General features: G+C 39.3%; 1 protein-coding gene and 1 non-coding gene across 11 annotated transcripts in view; both read right to left on the bottom strand.

Annotated features, from left to right (window-relative positions):
- Positions 1-25,388, bottom strand: part of GRIP1 (glutamate receptor interacting protein 1) — a 798,871-nt gene that overhangs the window by 455,893 nt on the left and 317,590 nt on the right. The gene's annotated exons all lie outside the window — the stretch shown is intronic.
- LOC130039025 (U6 spliceosomal RNA) lies at positions 25,121-25,224 on the bottom strand. The gene has a single exon (XR_008794824.1). It is a non-coding gene; the product is annotated as a U6 spliceosomal RNA (small nuclear RNA).

The raw sequence follows: 25,388 nt of genomic DNA, 5'->3' as shown, positions 1-25,388 counted from the left end.
CCTGCCCCATCAGCCCTCCAACACAGGGCAGCCAAGAAAACGGAGCTTCCTAGACCAAATGAGCAAAAGACAGACCAAACAAGGTGGGGAGTTGGGCTTTAAGAGGAGACGGATTTCTTGCAATTTTGTCAGTGGTGGAGAATACAACATGAAATCAGTGATAAGAGGCAGAGTGTAGAAATGAATGTTAAATAACCACAGAGGTTGTCATGGAGCCTTAGGTCAATGGGGCCTTTGATGCTGAGGTTGGTTATATTAGATCTGTTCTCTGCAAACACAAAAAGACTAACTCATGGCTCCTTGTTTGGTCTTTGTTGTTACTGTTGTTGGTAGAGTGGTTGGTGGTTGAAATGCTAACAAAATATCTGAAGCAAAGAGAAATGTCAAGTTCCTTACACTCCTCTTGCAATCCTGTTTACCACAAATGGCTTCGCTATGGGAAGTTTGAGCTGTCACGATAAACTTAAATAGTGCTAGAAAGTGGAGCAAAGAGACATTTATCAAAGTTCAAAAGGACAAAAAAGAAGAAAACAGTATGAGTGTGAGTAATTTCAGCGAGATATTGTATGTAAGATAAACAGGACAAAACCAAACACTTACAGTTCTGATTCATCACTGATGCACACATCGGTGTCTAGTTTGAAACCCATAGACCTGGAATCACTGAGTTCATTTTTAAGAGAGATGATCAATTGAAATAATGTTTTTGTACCAAAAAGGCTCTAAAAATGAAAGCTCTTAAAGTTGTCCTGCCTCCCACTTTCACTCCTGTATTTGTATAAAAGCATAGAAATAAAATGATGCAATTGAATTAAAGTTAACATACTGAAAATTGACTAAAATAAAGAAGAATAAAGTACTCCATCTGCAAAAACAATGACACAAAATCAGCAGAGATGCAGTATAACAGATTATACTTTAATTAGAATAAAATATTTTTTCATAAGAAAATGACATTCCCAGGAAAAATAAGTTGGCAGATTTGTTTCCACACAAGCTTACTCTGAGTTACCAATAAGATCTGGATGTACCCATAAGCTACATTTGTGGAAGGATCAATCCAGGAGAACAGAGTAAAAGTGTTTTCCCATGAACAGAAATACAATTCTACTATTGTAGTTTTGGTGCATTAACTTAACACGTTTTGCTGCATGTGTGTGGCACAATTTACATATTATGGCGGTGGGGAGGGAGTGAATGAGTTTCAAAGGCTAGTGTGGGATATTAATACCCTTGAACAACATTCTTTTTCAGGAGGGAAAAAAGTCTTCAAAGTTCCTAAACAGTGTATTTACAAACATACCTTGGAACGCATCTCTTCACAAAAGGGGAAGGGAGCACGAAAGTTCAAGTAGTTTGGCCCTGCTCTCTTACATAAAAGCTCGTCCCCAGTGTGACCACCACTGCACAGGAGTCCTTGCTTTCTCTAAAATGATTGAAAATATGGAGACAAATTAACATATTGATTTCCCAGCATGCTGAAGGCCAAAATCAGTACTCGGTCATGTTTCAGATGATGGAATGTGAAATTAAATTAAAGGATGCATCTGTGCTCAGCCCCTAATTGCCAACCTAGTGGATGTTATTAAAGAACCCAGAAATGGGAGGAGAGAGAGAGAGAGAGAGAGAGAGAGAGAGAGAGAGAGAGAGAGAGAGAGAGAGAGATACAGTGAGAGGAGGGGGAAGGAAGGAAGGAGAGAAGAGGGAAAAGCAAGGTGAGTACATTAGAGAGCCTGAAAATCACAAGCTATAACAAAAAGAAGCAAGAGCCATTGAAGAATGTCTGTGCACAGATTAATGCTTTCAATTCCTGTTTTATTAAAAAAAAGTTTCATCCTTTACAATAAAGACTAGCGTATCATCAGTGGACATCTTCCATCTCTTTGATATTTCAGGTATCTGAAAGAGTTGCAGAGCTTGGGGAAATGTGTGTGTATGTTTGGTTGTTTGGTTTTTGGTGGTGCTCAAGGCTTACTCCTGGCTCTGCACTCAAGAATCACTTTTGGCAGTGCTTGGGAGACTATATGGGGTGCTAGAAATTGAACCTGGGCCAGTTGCTTGCAAGGCAAGTGCCCTACCCTCTGTACTATCTTCCAGGCCCCCAAGCTTTACATTTTTAATCATCCCATCCTCGAAATACCAATTTTCAGACTTCAGACCTGTTCCCTAAGCACTCAGGTTCACTTTAATTTTCAAATTAGCCCATGAATGCATCTATTTACAAAACCAGATCCCTAAGTTGAAATATTCAGTTCATCTGTGATCTGTTTCTATGGCCAACTAACTGTGAACCAGCCCATAGTGGGTCGCAACTCTTTTTCTTTGACGAGTACACAGCAAGGCTGGAAAAAATATCTACACTGCATGATAACCAGTTTATAAATTTAATAATCGCGCCAGCACAAAATGGAAAACAGGAAAACAACAGCTCTTACTTTGCTGAGGGCTGGAGTGATAGCACAGTGGTAGGGCGTTTCCCTTGCATGCGGCCTACTCAGCCGACCCAGGTTAGATTCCTCTGCTCCTCTCAGAGAGCCCGGCAAGCTACCAAAAGTATCTCGCCTGCATGGCAAAGCCTGGCAAGCCACCCATGATGTATTCGATATGCAAACACAGTAACAACAAGTTTCACAATGGAGACGTTACTGGGCCCACATCAAGCAAATCGATGAACAACGGGAGGGCAGTGCTACAGTGCTACAGTGCTATTCTGAGAAGCACTAGCATTCTGTGATTCTGAATGGTGTTGCCAGGAAGGAGGGAAAAAATTTGCCTGTGATCAAATCAGTGAGATTTTTTTTTTTTAACCACAAGGTTACTCAGAATCCTGAATATGCTCCAGCACAAGGTAGGGGGTGAGGCAGCATCACGTTTCCTGTGCAGGCACTTGCTCTTCTCTCCAAGGGCCCATGGGCATAGCGATAGCTGGACCAAGTTGTTCATCATCACCCTGACCCAGCACACGCTACTCTGTCCAGATCCATTTTCAAATCACATTTTCAAGATTCTCAAAACTAAGCGAGGGTACAGGCATTTGGCCTAATCACCTCAGCAACCAGACGCCCCCGGGCTACAGACCAGAGATGGCTGCTCAGTTTCATGACAGCAAACCAGATAAAGGCGGACAAGGCTAAAGGAATCTGTTTTAAATGCATTTACTGTCACCTAGACAGGTCACCAATTTAGTCCCACTTAGGGTTATATATACATATATTATATATATATATATATATATATATATATATATATTTAAGGAAATGCTTACTTTAGGGATTAGAAAGAAGATAACAGATTGACTGACCTGAGCACAACAGAGCACAAAATTATTCTTAGCGAGCTGTCAAAAACCTGTAATCCAATATATCAAAGAGCTTCACTGGCAGTTATTGTCATTTTAATTATAAACTGAATAGCCAGTATAAGATTACAGAGCATAATTCAAATAGAATTAAATGATTCAACGGCTAATTACGGAGGATATAATAATAACTGTGTATTATGTTAAGCAAAATCTAGTAATTGGAGGAAGATATAAAAAGTAGAGGAGGTTTGGCTAGGGAGATAGTACAGGGGTTAAGATACTTGTTGGTGCATACAACCTATCCCAGTTTGATCCCCCAAGCAGCACCAAGCGTGATCTCTGAGCACAGAGGCGGGAGTAAGCCCCTAACACCTCTGGATATGGCCCAACCTTCCAGCACCTGCAAATAAGAGCTTAGTTCTGCTCTTTAGAAGTGAATAATAATGGGTGAGGTTTGAGGAAACTAACAATGAAGCCCAAATCAATATATGCTTTAAAAATGAAAGTGCCAAGCAGTTTGGGAGCCTAAGAAAAGGAAGAGGTGTGGGAAATGAGTTACATGATGATATGATTTAGATTGAGGGTGAAAAATCATGCCAGGAAGAGAACAATTTTACTTTAAGAATTGGTCAAAAAAATCCTGTTACGGATTAGCTGCTAAAAAGCAGAAAACAAGACCAATCTCCTACATTGCTGATGGGAGTCAATATTTTTAAATACAATATTTTTTAAGAAATATTTTAAATAAAAACACTTCTTCCCCACAGAAGAAAATTTGACAATATCTAGAAAAATTAAGAATGAACATCCCTCATTTAATTATCCTATTACTAGGAATTCACACTACATGCAAGATCATATTAAGGCTCAAAGTACAGAGATTCAATAATAAGCATGTATAGATGGAGTCAATGTTTGCAAGAAAAACAGGCCAGAATCACTTGTAGTGTTCTTCTTGGTGGGAGTCTGTTAAGTCCATTATGGTACAAGCTTTTTGGCGCTTGTGAGAACTTGTAGATCTCTTACACTCAGAGCAGAGGTCCCAGAGCTGACAGGAGCACACACAGTTCACAGCAGCAAACCCCTCTCCAATCTGTTTCCACCTGTCTGTCTTCATCAAAGCCACCTGGCTTGTTAGAGATGCAAAGTTCAACTCCTCCCCATCCCTTCTACCACAGGTCTCCCACGGCATTCCTACTGCTTGCCATGCCCTCCCCCTGATTTTACGTCATGTAATTTTTTTATATAGTTTATTTATCTATTTGGGAAGCGATAGCACAGCAGGTAGGGCATTTGCCTTGTACGCAGCCAACATGGCCGACCCCAGTTCGATTCCTCCGCCCCTCTCGGAGAGCCCGGCAAGCTACCGAGAGTATCTTGCGCGCACAGCAGAGCCTGGCAAGCTCCCCGTGATGCATCCGATATGCCAAACACAGTAACAAGAAGTCTCCAATGGAGACGTTACTGGGCCCACTTGAGAAAATCGATGATCAATGAATGGGAGGACAGTGTATCTATTTACTTATTTTTTAAAATTAGTGAAACACCATGAGGTACAGTTGTAGACTTACAAACTTCTGTGTTTGAGTTTCAGTTATACAATGATCAAGTACCCATCTCTCCACCAGTGCCCATTCTCTACCACCTACCTCATGTAATTTTTCCAGGTAACTTTTCACCCTGCCCTTAAGGCAATGAGCAAATTTCTCTCTCTCTCTCTCTCTCTCTCTCTCTCTCTCTCTCTCTCTCTCCCCTCTCTCTCTCTTTCACTCTCTCTTTCTCTCTTATTTCTGGGGCAAAATTGGCAGTGCCCAGGGGCTCCTCCTGGCTCTGTGTCCAAGAGTGATCCCTGGTGATGCTTAGGGAATCATGTGATGCTGGGAATCAAACTGGGTCAGCTACAGCAAGGCAAGCCCCTTAGGCAAGCACCTTAACCTCTCTACTATCTCCAGGCCTAATGAAACTTGCACAATGTGCATCACATCTGAAATGGAAACTCTAGCTCCCCTCGCCAAAGTTTTTTCCTTTTCTTTCTTTTATTTTATAGTACTTTTTACTTTCTAACAAACTATAATGTTTAGTCTTACTGTTTACTGCCTTTAAATGATTATCATCTCTTAGGCACTTTAATTACTGTTGTAATCCAAGTGCCTAGTAGAGTACATAGCACATAGTTGGTTGTCAATAATAAACTATTGTGTTTTTGTGTCACAACAAGCAACTCTTGGAAATCACTAACAGTGGTTCTCAGGGAACCATGTGGTGCTGCAGATCAAACCCAGGGCTCCCGCTTGCAAAGAATATACTCCACGTTTTTGAGTCATCTGCCCAGTCTCTCTATACATATTTGTTGAATTTAACTGGACACATACGCACATGTATATACCTATACACATTATAAGCACATGTAAAAATAAAGAATGACTTCTAGAATTTAGTATTAGGTGAAAAAAAGGACTAAAACACAAATGCACAAAATGTACCTTTATTTTAGTTTTATTTATGAGGAAAATATGTTGATGTATAGAATAACTCTGCAAAATATATAACAAATTATTTGCTCAGAGTAGAAAGATTGAAAAGTTGAGGATTAGAATTACAGAGACCATTGAATTACATTACTACTTTCTTTCTTTTCTTTATCCTTTTTTCCTTTCTTCCTCCTTTTCCCTAATAATTCAGCAATTAGTCACTAGCTAGCTATGACTAATGAGCATGTGAATAGTGAATAACATCACCAAAAATATATGTTATGTGTACATTGCACAGCCCATTTTGAAGAACAGTGCAAAGAGAGTGCAAACTCATCCACTGGCTAAGCTGGGTGGTTTGCATGTTGGAATAATACTGCTTTAGATTTATAGGTTTAATAAAATATATCATTAAAGTTTATTTCACCTGGTTTATTTTCTGACTTTTAAAAATGTGGTTACAATAAAATACAAGTCATAGAAATGAGATGTTCTTAAGGGTCATTTTTTATTTCTATAAAATAGGGCTACTGTCTCTCTAAAATTAAATTAGACACCTATGTTCAACTACACACACACACGCGCACACACACACACACACACACACGCACATAAACACACTGGTAAAGACAACCAAAGTTAGACAGACCTAGAATCAAAACCAACCTTACTTAACTCTGACTTCTAATTTCCTTTCTCAGTAAATAGGAATATGATAATCTACTACGTAGAAGAATAGAAGAAATTAAATAAGACAGCACAGAGGGTAGGGCGTTTGCTTTGCACGTGATTGATCCGGGTTCAATTTCTCCGTCCCTCTCGGAGTGCCTGGCAAGCTACCAAGAGTATCTTGCCCGACGGCAAAGCCTAGTTAGCTACCCTTGACTTATTTGATATGCCAAAACAGTAATAAGTCTCACAATGGAAACATTACTGGTGCCCGCTCAAGCAAATCTATGAACAATGGAAGGGCAGTACTACAGTGCTGTACATAAAGTTTTTCATACATAAAAAAGTAAAATTTTACATTTTTTTTTCCTCCAGAATAGAGTTGGTAAAACTGGTATGGGACCATAAACCCTATCAACAGACTATAGGATGGTTGCAATTTTCTGCAGGCTTGGGACAACTGTATTACTTAGGGGAGAGGAAAAGAAAAGCAAGACCCTCAAGATCAGTAAAAATATGAAGGGATGGATTTCAGTGTGAGAATGGGCCCATCTCTAAGTAAACAGTTTCACAACATTCAACAGCTTCCAAATTGCTCAAACAATGAATACATTAGCAGAGACAGTAAAGGGGAGTCAGTGAGGGGCAGGGAGTGTGAGGTGTAAGGCACTTGCCCTGCACTTAGCCAGCTCGGGCTCCATCCTGGCACTGCATATGGTCCTCCAAGTACTGCAAGGGTCACACCTGAGAACAGAGCTGGAAACAGCCCCTGGGCACCTACAGGAGTGGCCGAATATCCCCCAAAATAAGTCTTTAAAAAGCAACAAAGGAGAATTGGAGGAGAGGAGGGTGTGGCCTGCCTTCAAAGTCCAGAAGGTGACAGGGGCCTGGGCAGGGGAGCACTGTCTCATGGGATACTCAGAAGGGGGTACCTTAGTGGAACCAGCCATGCTGGAATGGTATCCTAAAGCAAAGGACTTCACAGAGAAGGGCAGAGAGAAATGAGGATACTGCTCCTTTCAATGAAGACGCGGGGTCATACTTGAAGAAAGGACCTCAGTTACCATTTAATTTCTAGGATAACAAGCGCTATCAGACTCATGAGGCCAGAGAACAATTTGTCTTCCCTATACCAGGTCAGTATGGCAGATTTTTAAATTAAGCTGGACTTCAATACCTGCCACACTGTAGGACATCAAAGGGAATAATAAGAACCTTTTGAAAATAAAACGCTTGTGTAATGTACTGTAGCATTTATTTTAGTAGCTGAATTTATTTTAATGGCTTCCACGATTATTTTAGGTCTGTATTCAAAGAAACATTAAGAGGTCACTTAAATTTTTCAGTTACACTTTACTGAGCTTTATGGAAGAAATTTTATGTTATAATATTTGTGAATTTGTGGAAATAAGAAGGACTTCTGGGCATGTTTCTCATGCATGCCACAGGTCTACAGAAGCAAAGACTATTAGAGGTGACAAGATTTTTCAGCAAACTGAGGTTCACAAGACATAGCAGCTTAAAATTGTAATGGGTTATAGTGTCAAATAACCTAGATTTTTCTTCCTTTCCTCCTTCCTTCCTTCCTTCCTTCCTTCCTTCCTTCCTTCCTTCCTTCCTTCTTTCCTTCCTTCCTTCATTACAAATTCACTATGATTTAGGCACTGGAAATATAGTGTTCAATAAGACCAAACATGATCTTTTACACTATAGTGGTTATTGTAGGGTGCTCAATAAGCAGCCAATGACATAAATAATAAATATTGTGGAGGTGCAGGAGTATGAAACAACTACTGCCTAGAAAGTCAAACCTGTGGGGTGATAAAACTTGAACCTATAGCTGTGTGGTCAGAAGCACCAGGCATATGAATGAACCGAAAAAGCACAAATCTCCCCACTCAAAGGCCCTAGAGCAGCAGGAAGTGGGAGACACCCATCCCTCCACCCCAGTGCTCATGGGGATGGGAGATATGTGAAGAAAGTAGATAATGGACCAAACATGATGACCTCTCAGTGCCTGTATTGCAAACCATAATGTCCAAAAGTAGAGAGTATGTAGAATATCTTCTGCCATGGAGGCAGGGGGAGGGTGGGGAAGGGGAAGGTATACTGGGGAGATTAGTGGTGTGGAATGTGTACTGGTGGAAGGATGGGTGTTTGACCATTGTGTGATTGTAACTCAAACATGAAAGCTTGTAACTATCTTTTATTGAATCACAGTGATTCAATAAATTTTTTAAAAAATTACACAGCTGTTTAGCAGTGCTAAAGGTGAATCTAGAACTCAGGACTCCTGCCTCACAAACCGTTTTATATAGTTACTCAAAATTTAATACACACTGAACTCAGTATATAAAAGACTTTAAAATACTGAATATGGGTCCCATTCTCAAGAGATTTTTCTTATGTAATAGCCATGATTATGATCTTGTCCTCAACTATATTTTTAGGAATGTTAGAAAGATATTAGGAATATTAAACATTTGGTAAACTAGCCTTGCCAGATGATTTGGCCCTTAACTGAGTGGACAGGACGTCCTGCCTGGGCCCCCCCACTGGGTGAGATTGAGTATCACCCTCCATTGTGCAGTTGGCCTGCTCTACTCTCTGCAGATACCTGCTGGCTCTGTGGAGCTTCATTTCTCCACTCCATGAAGCATGGGGGGGGGGGGGAGAGAGAGAGAGCGAGAGAGAGAGAGAGCGAGAGAGAGAGAGAGAGGCCAAAGGCATCCAGTTACTTCTTTTGGAAAATGTAAGTCCCCCCGGCATGATTTTGAATCACGTCCTAAAAAGAGACGCTATCCAAAGTAAAGGAACACCTGAACACCTGTCCTTTACACTCCCATTTGAAAGGGGAACCCTTGCACTGGCGGTTAGTAGGTTTATAATTGACCAAAAATAAAGACAACTTTAGAAATCAATATACTTTAGACATTTTGCCATGAGGTAAGAAATTGGAATGGTAGCGCCACTGCTCATGCGGTGGTGATAGCATCCCGGAAGTCAGAGTTGACAGTAGACATTGTATTGTACAATGCTCTGGTTTCCGTTCAGGAATTCAGATGGAACACAGCACAAAGACTGATTGCTTCATGCTTTCTGGGACCTCAGTACTTGTTGGCTGGACCCTTGGCTCAACTGTGGATAGAATACCTGCCAAGATTCCCCTGTGGGCTAGTGTGGCTTCCTCGACATATAGCAGCTGGGTTCCAATTCTGAGTGTGCTCAGAGGAAATAGCTCAGAGGACAAAGAGAAACTGTGTGGTATTGTCCAGCCTTGAAACCCAGAGTCACTTTTGCCAAACTACTGATTCCATTAGGCAAAACAACAAAAGAAATTTCTTTAGAAGCTTAATAGACTAAAGTAAGATGATCACATAATTTATAATACAAATCAGGACACATTTCAAAAACATATTAGCATGTTATTCACGTAACATAAAATTTATCCATAAAAAGTATACAATTTGGTGGAGGTGTGTGGGGGGGTGTTGTGTTCAGGGCTTACTCCTGGCTCTGCTCTGAGCTCAAGGATCACTCCTAGCACTGCTAAGGGGACCATAAGGAATATCTGTATGAAACCCAGATTGGCTGCATGTAGTCAAGTGCCCTACCACTGCACTATTGCTCCTGACCTAAAGTATATGATTTAAAAATATATATGCACAGGGTTCTTCAACCATCACCACAATCTAATTTTGGAAAATTTTTATTTCCTCTGACCTAGGATAATTTGTTTTTAATCATTCTGTACTTGGTCAACTGATGAGTATGTGGGTGTAAGGGGCTGTATTGGGGATCAAGCCCAGGGCCTCACGCCTACAACATAAGTGCTGTACAACCAAGCTACATCCCTAGATAATTGTTTGGCCCCCTCAAGCTATGCTCAGGTGGCTGGGCACACTCCTGGCAGTACTCTTATCAACTGGGCTGAATGGTTCAAATCTTGGCCCACGGATGCAGAACTGCTTGAGCCCTAAGGTGTTGGGGCTACTAGAGCCAAATCTAGAGATGCTAGGGCAGGTGGGAGATTTATATCATGCCAGTCAAGACACCTGAGCTATCAGGGCACCATAGCTCTGAGCATGACACCTGAGCTATCTTCTGGGCCGTGGTTATGGTAAAATGAGAGTGAAAGTATATTAGTAACTCTGCAAGGACAAAGGTGGAAACTTGGGCTGATCAGGGGATATCTAGAAAAACTTGTATCACCAGCTTACATCAAAGGTAGAGGTGTTGGGAAGAAGCCTGTTTAAGCAAATCTGAAATGTTTTTTAAAAATAAGTGTTTAAAAATAGAAAATAAAAAATGGACCTCTCCTTCCTGCTGAATTCTTGTTCCTGTTGGGGTAGAAGGAAAGTATACATTAGTGGAACCATTCTTGGAAACTGGTAGGCAATATATAGTACTGGTGAACATATGCACACAGTGACCCCAAAATCCATTCCAAATGATAACTTGATTTAGTTTATGTAAACTATACAGTTAACATAAACTCTATATAAAATCTAGGTTTATATAAACTCTACATTTTACATAAACTATGTGATTCAATTTATATAAACTCAAAAACAGGGCAAAGTAATCCACCCAGGATGATACATATAAGGGCAGTGGTTAATCCTGGATATAAGTTAGTAACTGGACAGCGGGTATAAGGAGGTTCTGAGGTTCTGCAATGGTTGATTTCTAGTGTTACATGGTTCCATGAACCTGCTCATTTTGTAAAGATTTAGCAAGTTGCATGTTTATAACTGGTGCACTTTCTGATGACAGAATTTAATTAAAGGATTACTTGAGAGCCTGAGAAATAATACAGTGGGGAGGGTGCTGGCCTTGCACGTATGAGATATGCATTCAATCCCTAGTATCACTAACAGCTCCCCAAAACTACCAAGAGTGATCCCTAAGCACAGAGCCAGGAATAAGCCCTGTGTTCTCCCCCAGTTCCCACCAAAAAAGGTTACTCAAAAGGATAGGTTTATATGATGAAAGATTATTAAGAATCTGAACTGTGATGGAATTTCCAAATCTATTAACAGAGTTACCTAAAGTGAGCAATTAAGAGCAGTTAGTGATCACACAGTGACAACAAGGTGTTAATTTCCTCCTTAACACCTTTCCCTTCGATGAAATTCCAAGGGAAATAGAGCTAGGGAAGGTAAAAGGCTTTCCCCCCACATAACAGAATGTTAAAGAAAGAATAGAAATAATTAATTGCCACTTTGTGTTTTACTTTTGCATTTTTTAATGATTTTCTAAATAGGACAGTATTTTTAGAGTTAGAAATAAGAGACAAGACTGTTCAATCAGGTTCATTTACTTAATAGTTTAAGGAAGCAAGGTTGAGGATGCTGATAGGTTTTACCAAAATTACACAGCTGTTTTTAGGAGAGATAAAGTTATAAACTTTGATTATAAATGGATAGACATGGATAGTATCATTCTAAGTGAAATGAGTGAGAAAGATAGGGACAGACATAGAAGAACTGCACTCATTTGTGGAGTATAAAACAACATAACATTAGACTGACACCTAAGGATAGTAGATTAATGGGATAGGAAGATTGCTCCATAGCTGGAAGCCTCCCTCATGAGCAAAGGGGAGGAGGCAGCTGGAATAGAGAAGGGATCACTAAGAAAATGATGGCTTGAGGAACCGGTTGGGATGGGAGATGTGTGCTGAAAGTAGATAATGGACCAAACATGACGACCTCTCAGTGCCTGTATTGCAAACCATAATGTCCAAAAGTAGAGAGAGAGTATGTGAAATATCGTCTGCCATGGAGGCAGGGGGAGGGCGGGGAAGGGGAAGGTATACTGGGGAGATTGGTGGTGTGGATTGTGCACTGGTGGAGGGATAGGTGTTTGACCATTGTGTGACTGTAACCCAAACACAAAAGCTTATAACTATCTCACGGTGATTCAGTAAAATTTTTAAAAAATTACACAGTTTAGCAGTGTTAAAGGTGAATCTAGAACTCAGGACTCCTGCCTCACAAACCATTTTATGTAGTTACTCAAAATTCAATACACACTGAACTCAGTATATAAAAGACTTTAAAATACTGAATGTGGGTCCCAATCTCAAGAGATTGTTCTCATGTAATAGCCATGGTCATGACCTTGTCCTCAACTACATTATTAGGAATGTTAGAAAGATATAACAAATCTTTGAAAAGAGTAATCCCTTGACGTAATTTAATCTTCACAAAAGACAACAGGCATTTATAATTTACAGACCCCTAATTTACAGATAGGGACTGGAGATGCTTAGAAAAGTTTATCACAGAGCTGGAATGATAGCACAGTGGGTAGGGCATTTGCCTTGCATGCAGCCAACCCAGGTTTGATTCCCAGCATCCCATCTGGCCCCCCAGGTACCACCAGGAGTAACTTCTGAGTGCAGAGCCAGGAGTAACCCCTGAACATCACTGGATCAAAAAAAGTTTATCACAAGTTTTGCACAAAGTACAAATCAAGTAGAGAAACAGATTACAAGAATTAACTAAGTGGCAACTCTGCTTCTTCAGATTAACAGTATATCACCATGCACCCTAACTGAAAGGTAAATGTAAATAAATGCATTTTTTTAAATCACTGTATCATGGTGGGAAAAAATGCCAACTGAGTAATTCATTGTTGTGATGATCTCATTCTCAATTTCACATCTGAGAAAAACAAACACAATGAATGAAGGCATCCTTAGGAGGCAGGAACATTTTGCTCTCAGCAGTCATCAATAGGTGTAGAAGCTGTGCTTAGCATTCAAAGAGCTATTCAACACCCAGAGAGATGACCTTGCAACATTACTCTTTTAATAGCACATCTTTATTTCCTAAGCAACATTCTTGACAACATACAATAGTTAGTACTAAGGATTCATGGCCAACACATCAATTTTACAATTTTCTTCTCAAGTATCCATGGATATTTAAGACAATGTCTTCCAGGTAGAGTTTAAACACTTAAAGTTCTAGAAAAAACTACTGTGAGTTTAATATAAACATTTTAAAATTAAATACAGCTAAAACATATTTGATTTGGGAAAAGACAGCTTGCTTTAGGACTTGATTTCCTTCACATTCTTTCTAAACCTCTGATCTCTAGTTGAACTAAGACATTTAAGAAGCAGAGGCTCATTCATTATGCATTGGAAAGTGCATTTCCTTTCAACTCATTCATGTTGCAAGACTAGCAAGGTTAACAGAACAAAAATTGTATTGCCTTCTATAAAAGTGTCATAATTTTAAATTTATGATACACAAGTAGTGTAGAGAGAAAAGAAAATATACACAGAAGAAGATACCCCATTTATTTTTCAGGTTGTAAAAAGATAATTACATAATATGAAAAGTAAAACACAGGGACTGAGAATAAATGATCTTTTCATTTACTTATGCTCTAAAGATGGTAAATATATGATAAACTTTTTCATGCATGACAGTCAGCACAAATTGGTCACAGCTTGTGCCCCATCTAGCACAATTTTGTATGTCTTTCTTTGCCCTTAGAATATTTCTCAACACTAACATTTATCAATTATTATGCATGAATAACTGCTAATTTCATAGTTTCAAAATATCCCTAAAGAGAGAAGCACTACCATTATTCCCCTTTAAGAGGTACAAATGCTAAAAATCAGAGGTGAAGTCACATGTTGGAAGGGTCTGAGCTGACATTCAAATCAGGTTGATTCCACTCCAGTGGCTATGCTCATAAAGACCATACTATTACAGCCAACTTCAAACCAACTCAGTGAGTGAACACCTAATATGTCATTGCTATTCTGGTCCTCTATGCTTACAAATCTTTACAGAAAAAATGTGGTAGTGTTTTCGGTGGGGGAAAGATCTTTCCAACAGCTACTCATTATTCTCAGCTTGTTCTGCAGGGCTACACAAAGCAGCATCTTGGATTGCATATGGTAGCCCTGTTGCCTCTCCAGCTGCCTCTCTCCTGTGTTTCAGTGAAGACTCCTTTTGACAAAGGCAAATGAGTAGCGTCTGTCCTTGGTTTCCAATCCTTAACTGCCTGTCATGGATCCAGTCAGTCCTCTCCTCAGTGCTTCAGTTGCCCACATCTCTCTAAACTGTGAGTCTGATAGCCCAGAGTATAGCACAGCAATTCCTGTGTTAAACTTTATTTTATCTTTATTATCACATCTAAAAAAAATGACATTATGGCAAGGGTGCATGAGAATTTGGACAACACCAAGGCTTAATCATGGCACTGCACTCAGGTTTTGGTGGGGCTTGAGGAACCATAGGGAGTGCTCGGATTGAGCCCAAGTTGCCCATGTGCAAAGCAAGCACCCTACCTACTATAAAATTTCTCTGCCCCCCGAAATCAGTTATATTTTATTTCACATGGACATGGGCCATGAGCCATTTTTTATCTCAGCATTTTCAGTGCCTGAGATAAGCATCAAATGATGAAATGTTGCTGTAATGAATTCCTATTTGATCACCTTGTGAGGTACTAAGAGTGGACAGAGTCTCCTCACCGGTTGGCTTTCTGGAACATCTGCCTAACCAGGATGAGAATAAGAGGAACCAGTAGTCATGTGGAGACAGAGAAGGATCCTATTTATTTGGAACAACAGGGCAAAATCCTACCTAGGGCTGACAGATGAGTTTTTTGTTCTGCTTTCAACCTTGCTTTTAAGCTCAATCACAGTCCATGAATCTGGATTATTTTTTCTCTGAAAAAGAGCCGAAGGCTATACCTCAGGTCTAATCTTTGAGATAGTAGAAGTGGGGGAAAACTCCTAACAAGACAACAGCCTGTGACTTCAACTTAGAAAGCTTAATTGTACACACTAGTGACACTTGATATAGCATAGTTGAGCTCAAATGGTCCCAGCTGAGCCCAATCACTATCTGGCATACACCACACACACACACACACACACACACACACACACACACACACACACACACACACACACTCTCTGCTTTCATGCTAAAACTCCTGTATCCAGTCCTAAGGATGTGTCTCCTAACTAAATAAAACATTATACAAAAGAAGTTTAGGAAACAATTGCTTTAATAAGAGACAGTTGGGGCTGGAGTGATAGCACAGCAGGAAGGGAGTTTGCCTTGCACGTGGCTGACCCGGGTTTGATTCCCAGCATCCCATATCATCCCCTGAGCACCACCAGGAGTAATTCCTGAGTAGAGAGCCAGGAATAACCCCTGTGTATCACCGAATATGACCCAAAAAACAATAAATAAATAAATAAATAAGAGAGAGATTTAAACTAATAATTATGAATTACCTTTAATTATTGGTTTTAAAGAATTATTTAATATAAAATCTTATTATATACATATTTATAAATAAGCACAGTAAAAACTGCATAAATTAGCACAGTAAAAACTGCTAGGGGGATGGGTGAATAGAGAGGTGCACCAAGGAACAGTGACTATCCTTCCGTTAGTGAACAGTCTCTACTGTGGATACAAGGCCTCACATTCTCTCTCATTCTCAATTAACATCACAGAGTTCTGCTCCTGTCCCTTTTCTCCAGGTTCCTGTGGGAATACAGAACCTAGAATTGTTCATCTGGGACGTCCACTTCCCTTGGCCATAGAGGTGGTCATGAAGCAAAAGAAACATCAACAAAATCCATCCCAGCTGATTTGGGGAACAATTTAATGTGGGTGTGGGGGCAAGAGCAAGAATAAAACAGAAGCCTGCTGGGTCTAAATTCAAGACAATACTGAGGTTGATTTGTTACATAAACAAGTAAATGGTTTCTTTTTCTGGGCATAAATCAGTTTAAATTGGACTTCTGTTCATTTTTTCATTCAAAAGTCTGGTCAAGGAATAGATCATTCTGTTGTAGTTTTATTTCTTCTGAATTACTATATTTGAATAACAACATTTAATATAAATGTGACACAAAGTCAATCATTGGTAGCGTCAGCAATTCTGGTCTCATAATCGCTATGGGGTGTAAATACTTCCTCTAGAATGTGTAGACTGACCCACTGAGTCTCTAGTGTAGCGAAGACAAGAATGATGAGCTGTCAGTTAAGAAATAGAGCTGCAAAAGACTGACTTTGATCTGGAATTCCCTTTCTTTATGTTTCTTGGCTCACTTGCTCTGAGCTAAACCAGTTGTGTTTGTGATACCTAATGGAGAGTTCCGCTTCAAAAACAAACAAACAACAATAACTACTACTACTACAAATGGTGTCTGCAACCAACAGCAGGCAGGACCTGATTCAACAGCCTCATGATGAGAACAGCAAGGATCCCTTGCCTAGCAGCGCTTTGAAATGAAGCAGCCCCAGTCAATAACATGGTCTGAGTCTTCTGAGACTCAGTGAACCCAAGGACCCCTTAAAACTACGGAGATTCCTGACCCACAGGCACTATTAAGTTCATAAATATTACTGTTTTTTGTTTGTTTGCTCAGTCTGATTTTGAGGCTACACCCAGAAGTGCTGGGTTCTTCTCCTGACAATACTCAGGGGCTGTAATTCAGCAGTGCTCAGGGGACCATGTGGTGCCAGAGATCAAACCCAGTTTCCGGAATGCAGAGCCATCTCCCCAATCAATGCGTGTTGTTTATAACTATTCTATTCTATTGTGAAACAGCTTCTGATGCAACAACAAATAACTAATTGCATTCTTGTTATGTTTTTCACAAGTTTCAATTTATAAAAGACACAATAGGATTTTTAAAAACCGTTTTAGTATTTTCAGATACATGGTATGATTTCATTAGGTTGATCATTTCATTTTTGAGTAGTAAGAGTCTTTAAGTTGAAGTGTTAGTCTGATCTGTTCTCAAATAGATCGTAAGAACCCGCTATGTTTCAGGCACTTGAGGAGAAATAGGACCCTGTAGCCAGTTGCAAAGGATTTTAAGTACATTTAGAAAAAGAAACAAGTTGGAAATAGAAGAAGCAAAAGACATGCCTACTCACAATGTGAAGCTAGATAAGTAATTTAATTTTTAGTGTCTTTTCTCACTTTTATCTACAGAATATGTAATGACAACAATAAGAGCGATAGCACAGTGGTAGGGCATTTGCCTTGCGCGCAGCCAGCCCGGCTGAGCTGGGTTCGTTCCTCTGCTCCTCTCGGAGAGCCCGGCAAGCTACCGAGAGTATCTCGCTCACACAGCAAAGCCTGGCAAGCTACCTGTGACATATTTAATATGCCAAAAACAGTAATAACAAGTCTCAAAATGGAGACGTTACTGGGCATGCTCGAGCAAATTGATGAACAACGGGAGGACAGTGTTTGTTTTGTTTGTTAGCAACTTATAACATTGTTATCAGGACCACAGAGGAAAATGTGTACAACACATTATAAAATTCTAAAATAAAATTTCATTATAATTCTTAATACAAAATCTAAAACACACAGGAATAGTTTACCTCAAAAATAGATCAGAATGATTCATGTTTTACTTGCTGCTTACTGGAACATGGTTATTTCTTTTCTAAGAGCCCACTGAGTCTTTAAATTTGAAATTTGCACTCCAAGTTTGTTTGAAAAATTCTAATTTGGGTTAATAAATTTCATAAAGAAGTACGTACATGTCCTATTAAAATAAACAAAATTGCTATTAAATGTAAACACAATCTAGAACTGTCACTTAGAATCAATTAGTCTCACTTTTATGCTTTTCTCCACTGTTTCTTATGTAATTTGCTATTTACTAGATCAACATTTTGAAGTCACTGAAAACTACTTTATTTTTCATATTTTCAATATGCCACTATACTTCAAGGCATAATTCTTGTCCAAATAGTAGATCTGTTAATAAAAATGCATAGGTAAGAATAATTGATTCCATTTTAGGGAAAAGATATCAACAATAAACTGCTTTGGACTGAGCAATCAATGGTTATTGAATTCTAGGCTCCAAGCTAATATTTCCAGTTACATAGGTCCTTGAGACTCAAGTTGCCCACTTTGCTTTTAATGAACAAGGTCAAAATCATGAATTGAAGTACTCTGACACTAATAGAATACTTTAGCTCAGAAAAATTTTAGCCTCGAGGCATCATAAAGTGCCAAGTATCTTTCCTGCAGGCCTAAATATTAATATATACATCAAAGTTGAAGATAGATATGTCCCTTGGAATCCACTATTCTAGTTTTCTACAGTTTGGTATGAAATAAAATTAAATTAAACATTTATTAAGTTCTAACTATGGGCCAGCTAGGTGCAGAGGGAATACAAAGATAAAGTGTGAAGTAGATAAAATGTAATTGAAAAACTTATAGAAAGAGTGAGGGATGATTCTGAGGTTCTTGTTTGAGCAAAGTTTTAGAAGATGCTGCCCTTAAAAATGAGGTGGGGGAAGGGTGTCAGTGTTGGGTAAGAGAGAAGATGCTGGGTTTAGTTTAGGAAATGTGAAAAGATGCAGATGAGAGTTGATAAGTTGTACATAAAACTTGCTTGTCACATCCAAAAAAAAAAAAAACAAAGAGAAGGGAAGAAAAGATTGCCCAGGAAGGATTTTTTTTTCAAAGAGGGTGAAGCAAAAAGTCAGGAATAAAATTTTGATGATTTGAATAAAAGAAGAAGGTGAAAAGAGAGGGGAAGAAGAATCAGGAAGAGGAGTCTTAGAAGTCAAGAAATGAGACTCAAAGAACAAAACTATAAGCTATTGTGAAATGCCACTGAAAGGGCAATGATGCTATAGAAGTTTTCTAGATCCTGGCATTTACATCCAGGAGGTAAGTGGGGATCTTTGGTTGTGATCAGTAGAGTGGAAGGTATGGAGCAGAGGGCTATGAAGCAGCATTTCATCCTTCATGTAGTCACTGAACACCTTCTTTGGGTTTTGGAGGCAAGAATGACAAGCCAGGGTCAAGCTACATGACTCAGACATAGAGCACCTGCCTTGCAAACATGAGGTGGAGAATCCAGTCCCCGACACTGCCCAGCCCACGATACTCAGTGGGATTCAAGCAGCACTGTCACGCATGTGCAATCATTGGGACACACAAACCAAGTGTGTGCAAGCATTGCAATTAAGTATAGTATAGTAGTGCAACCCTCAGACACTATAGCCACCATGGTGGGGGTGGGGAGTACAAGCTGTACGTATATGGGGTTTTGGAAAATGGCAGAGGCAGGCAGGAGAATAAAGAGAACGTGTAAGTAATTTGTATATTCAGTTAAGCGTGTATTTTGAAAGGGAAAAGGCATGTTAAAATCTTGGGAGGCTATAATAAGGAACAGCCAAGAAATAACTACTGATGAAAAGGGAAAGTGACTCAAGATAAAGACAAAGACCGATGATTAGGGCTGAAAGCCCAGCTGAGGCTGAAACTCATAAATCTGTAATGCAGCCAACCTGGCTCTCTGGTCTTTTCTTCTAGAAGTAACATCAGTAACCTGAAAGCAACAGCAGGAGCACAGGTGAATAGTGGCACACACACGAAAGCTTTGGCAACCCTAGGACACAGGAGGCCAAGTAAGGCAGTGATGAGGGGCCTGGGGACTGAGCAATGTCTGGACGTCTAAGGAAGGTGGAAAATTGGAGTCATTCTGATGGATGGAAAGGACACAAGGTAAGAGAAGAGCGTGGGAAATTAAAGTAACTTTGACAGGGAGAGGTCAAAATGTGTGAATTTACGGTCATTTTATGAGGAAAAAGCATCTGAGATAAGAGAAAACCTGGTGATGCTAAAAGTTGCCAAATGTTTCAAGTCTCCAAAATTGAAACATCTTGCTATAACTTTTCTCTGTTTCCTAAAATAGTATACTTTGCTGCTGACATCATAAAAATCGTAAGAATATTAGGAAATTTCAAAGTAAGAGACCTATGCCAAGTATTGCATTTTCTGATCATTTGAAAAACTTGCTAGCTGAAGAAAGAAATAAATTTAAGAGGTTAACAAAATATAGAAGCCTAACTGAAAGTTATTTAAGACAATGAAAAAACACCAGGTAGGAAAATCTGTATGGCAAATTCAAGTTCAAGTTGGAATATATAAATAACACAACTTGACCCTAAGAGTCCTTTAATCTCTGTAGTCAGGAGTCGGTCACCTCTGGGGCTGGAGAGATAGTACAGTGGATAGGGCACTTGCCTTGAACATGGTATATCAGGTTTCATCCCTAGCATCCTTTACAGTTTCCCAACCATGCCACAAGTGCAAAGCCAGGAGTAAATCCTGAGAAACACTGGGTATTGCTCTCAATGACAACAATAAAACCAACAAAATGAACCACTATTCACTCTAAAACTATGTTTATTTTAAATAATTTCACTCAGAAATATCTTCCACCAGATAATTTGATATGTTTGTATTTTTTTAGGGAGATGTAATTCATGTGTGGATTACCAATGGAAAATAAATAAGATTTCATTCTTATATAATTTTTCAAATCTTGAGGATTCTAGGATATATTTGAAACACCTAAGAGAACTATTTATTAACTGACAAATTTGTACCTACATACACGATTTTTTCACATAAGTACATTAATTTTATACATTTTAACTTAAAATAATGAGTTGGAGGTATCACAGACACAGCATTCATTCATATTATGATGTCCAGAAATATCATAATCTCATGCACTTGCTCCTTTATTATTGTGGAATTATAGACAGTCTGAGTTCTCACCCTGGATTGGGGTTCTTTGGTTACCGTGGTGATGAAAAATGTATCTTTAATCCAAATATACTTTAAATTACACACATAAGATCCTCATCTCATATTCACTGAAGAAACCCACATGCACATGCCTTAGCAAAATGTAAATTGCCTTGTTCAATGCATAACTGATTTCAAAATAGCTGAATAAGGAGGACTGAGAGCAAAGTTTTTCTCATTATAAAAATGGTTAGTCATAGCAGAAGCTGGTTTGTAATTTTTTCCATGTTTTAAATAGTGACTGACACTCAAGTTAACTCAGGTGCTTATCAACCTATCAACAGGTCTGAGGTTCATCTTGTGATGGGCAGACTGTTAGTGGAAAAGGCACAAAAAATTGTAAATCTGTGATGTGATGCAGTTGATATGTAAGTTTATAATAGGCATGTAGCAATGAATCTGCTAATAATTGGGGAAGCTGATCTTTTGCCATACTTACATAGAGAATAAGATAATAATATATCTCAATAAAACATTGTCAAATAGCGAAAGCACAGTGGTAGGGCATTTGCCTTGTGCGTAGCCGGCCCGGCCGAGCCAGGTTTGATTCCTCCGCCCCTCTTGGAGAACCCGGCAAGCTACCGACAGTATCTCCTCCGCACGGCAAAGCCTGGCAAGCTACCCATGACATATTCAATATGCCAAACACAGTAACAACAAGTTTCACGATGGAGACATTACTAGGCCTGCTTGAGCAAATCGATCAACAATGGGAGGACAGTGACAGTGACAGTGACAAACTCTCATTCTCCCTTTTCCTCAATAGTCATAAAACATTTCCTGACTACCTTCATTTTCCTTTCACATAGATCCTCCTTAAATTTTTTTATAAAAAGATAAATAGTACATTAGGTAAAAAATCTTGCCTTGTCTGTGATATGTCCAGATTCAATTCCCACACTGCACATAATTCCCTGAACACTGCCATGGGTCATTCCTAGCACAGAGCATAGAGTGAAGCTGGGTGTGCCCACCCCACTTCCACCCCAGATACATGTTGTAAAAGTTGTATTCTATTATTTTATGTGAGGGAAAGGGACAATGTCATGTGAAGGAGAAGGACAAGGAGTAGTGTTGGAACTATGAATAATCAATCTTTCAGCCTAAGTGTATTAGTTGCTTAGGGGGTGAGGGTGGGGTTGGGAAGTCTCTCCCAAGGAAGAGTTCAGGATGTCTAGAGGCTGCTTCTGGTAAGCTTTTTCCCCATGCTGATCAAGACAGCAGTGCTGGGGGTACCAGAGCCACCCCAACAGAGTTTGAGGTAGGCTCAGGCAGAGGCACACACAGGTTTTCAGACTTCTGCATATAAGGCATCTGCACCAAAGCTCTTTGAGTTATTTCTCCAGTCCACTGGTATTGATTTTTTAAATTCCTCATTATTTTGAATTATTTTCTCTGGCTGGGACATGGGAATCAGTTTCCAGAGTTTTTTTTTTCTTTTTGGGTCACACCCGGTGATGCTCAGGGGTTACTCCTGGCTCTCCACTCAGGAATTACTCCTGACAGTGCTCAGGGGACCATATGGGATGTTGGGAATCGAACCTGGGTCAGCCATGTGCAAGGCAAATGCCCTACCCGCTGTGCTATGGCTCCAACCCCAGTTTCCAGATATTTTAAAGCAAATCACACATACTGAAGAGTGGGCATTTTTGTGGAAGCCAGGCCCTGTCCTTGGTGCTGGAATATAAAAAGGGTGAAGCAATGCACTCAGGGCAAGCCTACTTATAATCATGAAATAAGAAAGTATGACATCATTATACACAAGTATAATTAGTATAGAGTAGAGAATTGAATATGGAGACAGGTTTTGAGGCAACAGGAAGTCTGAGAGAATAAATGATTAAAAATATACCAAGTTCACTGACTTAAAATACTTTTTTCATTCTATTCTTAGCTGATCTTAGCTGATTATATAATCCAGAGTTAGGCATTTTCTCTCTTTGGACACTAAAATATTACTAAACAAGTTACTATGTTGTTAAGGATAATAATCACATGTAAAATCAGAGTTGGGATGGAAAAGTCTTTTCTTAACTCTAAGATTCCTTTTATATCCAATCATCTTTCAAGTTATCCTACAAACTCCATTACACAAAAGCTTCGTGGTTTTCAGTATGAAAGAGGTTCTTCACAAATCATAAAGCCTTAGTATTGCTAGATAAAACCAGCCATAAACAACAGTTCACAAGCTGGGAATTCCTTAACCCTACTTCAATAATGAAAGGCCACTGTAAATCTATAAAAAGAAAATTTACAACCAACCAAGGAACACCTCTATTTCTCACTCTAAATTTTGACAGCCACACCCTCAAAAATGATCATTAATCTGGAACAAAGAAGTTATCTCAAAGGACTGGAGTACATGTTTGCATGCTGATGTCCCACGTTTGATTCCCAGCAGTGCATGGTGTTCAAATATTATTATAAATAGTCCTTAAATACCAGGAATAGCCCCCTAAAAAGTGTCCATAATTCTACATGTGAAATGTACTGAGCAAAGTATTTTATAAGTATAGGTTACATCAACATCTTCAAAATACTTTCAGAAATCAATTTTTCTATATGACAAATGGAGCTCAACAAAACAAGTATTAACCACAACTGTAATGGTTTGTAAAACTTCACTGCAATGATTTTTTTCACCCTGCATCAATTCTGAGAATCAGCAAGATGTCACTGTTGAGTTCACATTCTAAACTGGTAACATTTGACATCTGCCTAGTTTTATTCAAACATGGGGCTTCACAAATCAAATATTATTTTCTGCACCTAAAATTTCATGGATCATATACTACCAGCAGCAAAAGAGCAACATGAAATCAGAAGACCAGCTCAGCAGTAATCTGATACACCTGTTTTCACAATCAGTTTACCACTATATCAGAGGAATCATTTAAAAACGTTTGTTGGTTTGATACTTCTCCTGAAAAGCAATCCAGATAATCTTCAGAAATTATAAAGATCTTTTAAACCTTAAGCTGGATATTATCTAAATTGCAAGATTAATCCTCTGTATCCTATTTAACTAAGACTAAATAATTTACAAAATAAATGAATATTTCAACAGGCAATGCTAAATTGTTGGGTAAAATAGTAAGCATCAGGAACCAAAAAGCTTAATTCTTCACAAAACAAGAGAATGGCAATGCTGTGGGTGGTAACCAGAAAGATGCAGTATAGCTTGGTTCTCTCTGGAAAATACTTCTTTCATATATAATTTCTCTGATAAAGTGCCCCAGACATTAAGAGTCTCTATAAAGTATTGATTTTCAAGGACTGAGGAAAACTGCAATAAATTTTGTCCTGCAGAAAACAAACACAAAACTTTACTTCAATATCCTGATTGCAAGGCAAGAGTACTTTTAGTTTGAGAGTTGAGTTCAATGGATGTTCAGAAACCAAGTGTAAAGAAGACTATGAGACACATTAATCCTTTATTTGGAGGGAGGTGGAGTTGGCTTATACCCAACAGTGATCAGAGGCTATTCCTGGCACTAAACTCAGGGTCACATCTGTGTTGCTTGGGGAACCATAAGCAATGCCAGAGATCAAATCAGGGCTGGCTGCATGCAAGGCAAGTGTCTTAACCCATGTACTAGTTCTCCAGCCCTCCCTCCCTCAAATATTTTTGCTTGTTTTCTGTTTTGGGGGGTCACACTCAGAAGTTCTCAGGGTTTCCTCCTGGTTTTGCACTCAGGGAACACTCCTATCATAGATCAAGAAATGTATGAGCTGCTGGGGATTGAACACAGGTCAGCCCTATGCATGGCAAGTGGCCTACTCACTCTACCATTCTCCTAACACCCCCAGCTCTGTAAGTCCTGACTAATCTCAAGGCATAGAAAAATCAGTGTCTCATTCCCCCAAAACAACGCTGTCACTTCAGGCAACCTCTAACTTGGCAGAAGTTTTACAACAGAAGACTTCTATATATGAATGGCAACTGCAAACTTGTGTGTTTCAGTAAAATAAAGGCTTTCGCCCATTGCTACTGCCATATCTCATGACAAAGATTTTTTTGTTGTTGTTCTGTTTTGTTTTTAATATGGAATGCTTCGTGTATGTATGTGTCATAGTTGTGCAGAGGCCGTGCTAGTCTTTGTAGTATCATTACAATTTTAGTATGTGTATTGAAGTAATTACTAGCTACACATTTTACTTATGAGTAAAATACTGCAAAGAGGTCAGGCCTGTTTGGTTTTTTGCCTTTTGGAGATGCTCAGAGGTTACTTCTGGCTCTGCACTTAAGAATTACTTCTGTATTGGGGGGACTTAATGGGATGCTGGGGATAGAACCCAGGTTGGCG

This window comes from Sorex fumeus, unplaced genomic scaffold (genome assembly GCF_029834395.1).
Source record: "Sorex fumeus unplaced genomic scaffold, SorFum_2.1 ptg000081l, whole genome shotgun sequence".
Lineage (NCBI taxonomy): Eukaryota > Metazoa > Chordata > Mammalia > Eulipotyphla > Soricidae > Sorex > Sorex fumeus.
This window is presented reverse-complemented; position numbering and strand designations above follow the sequence as displayed.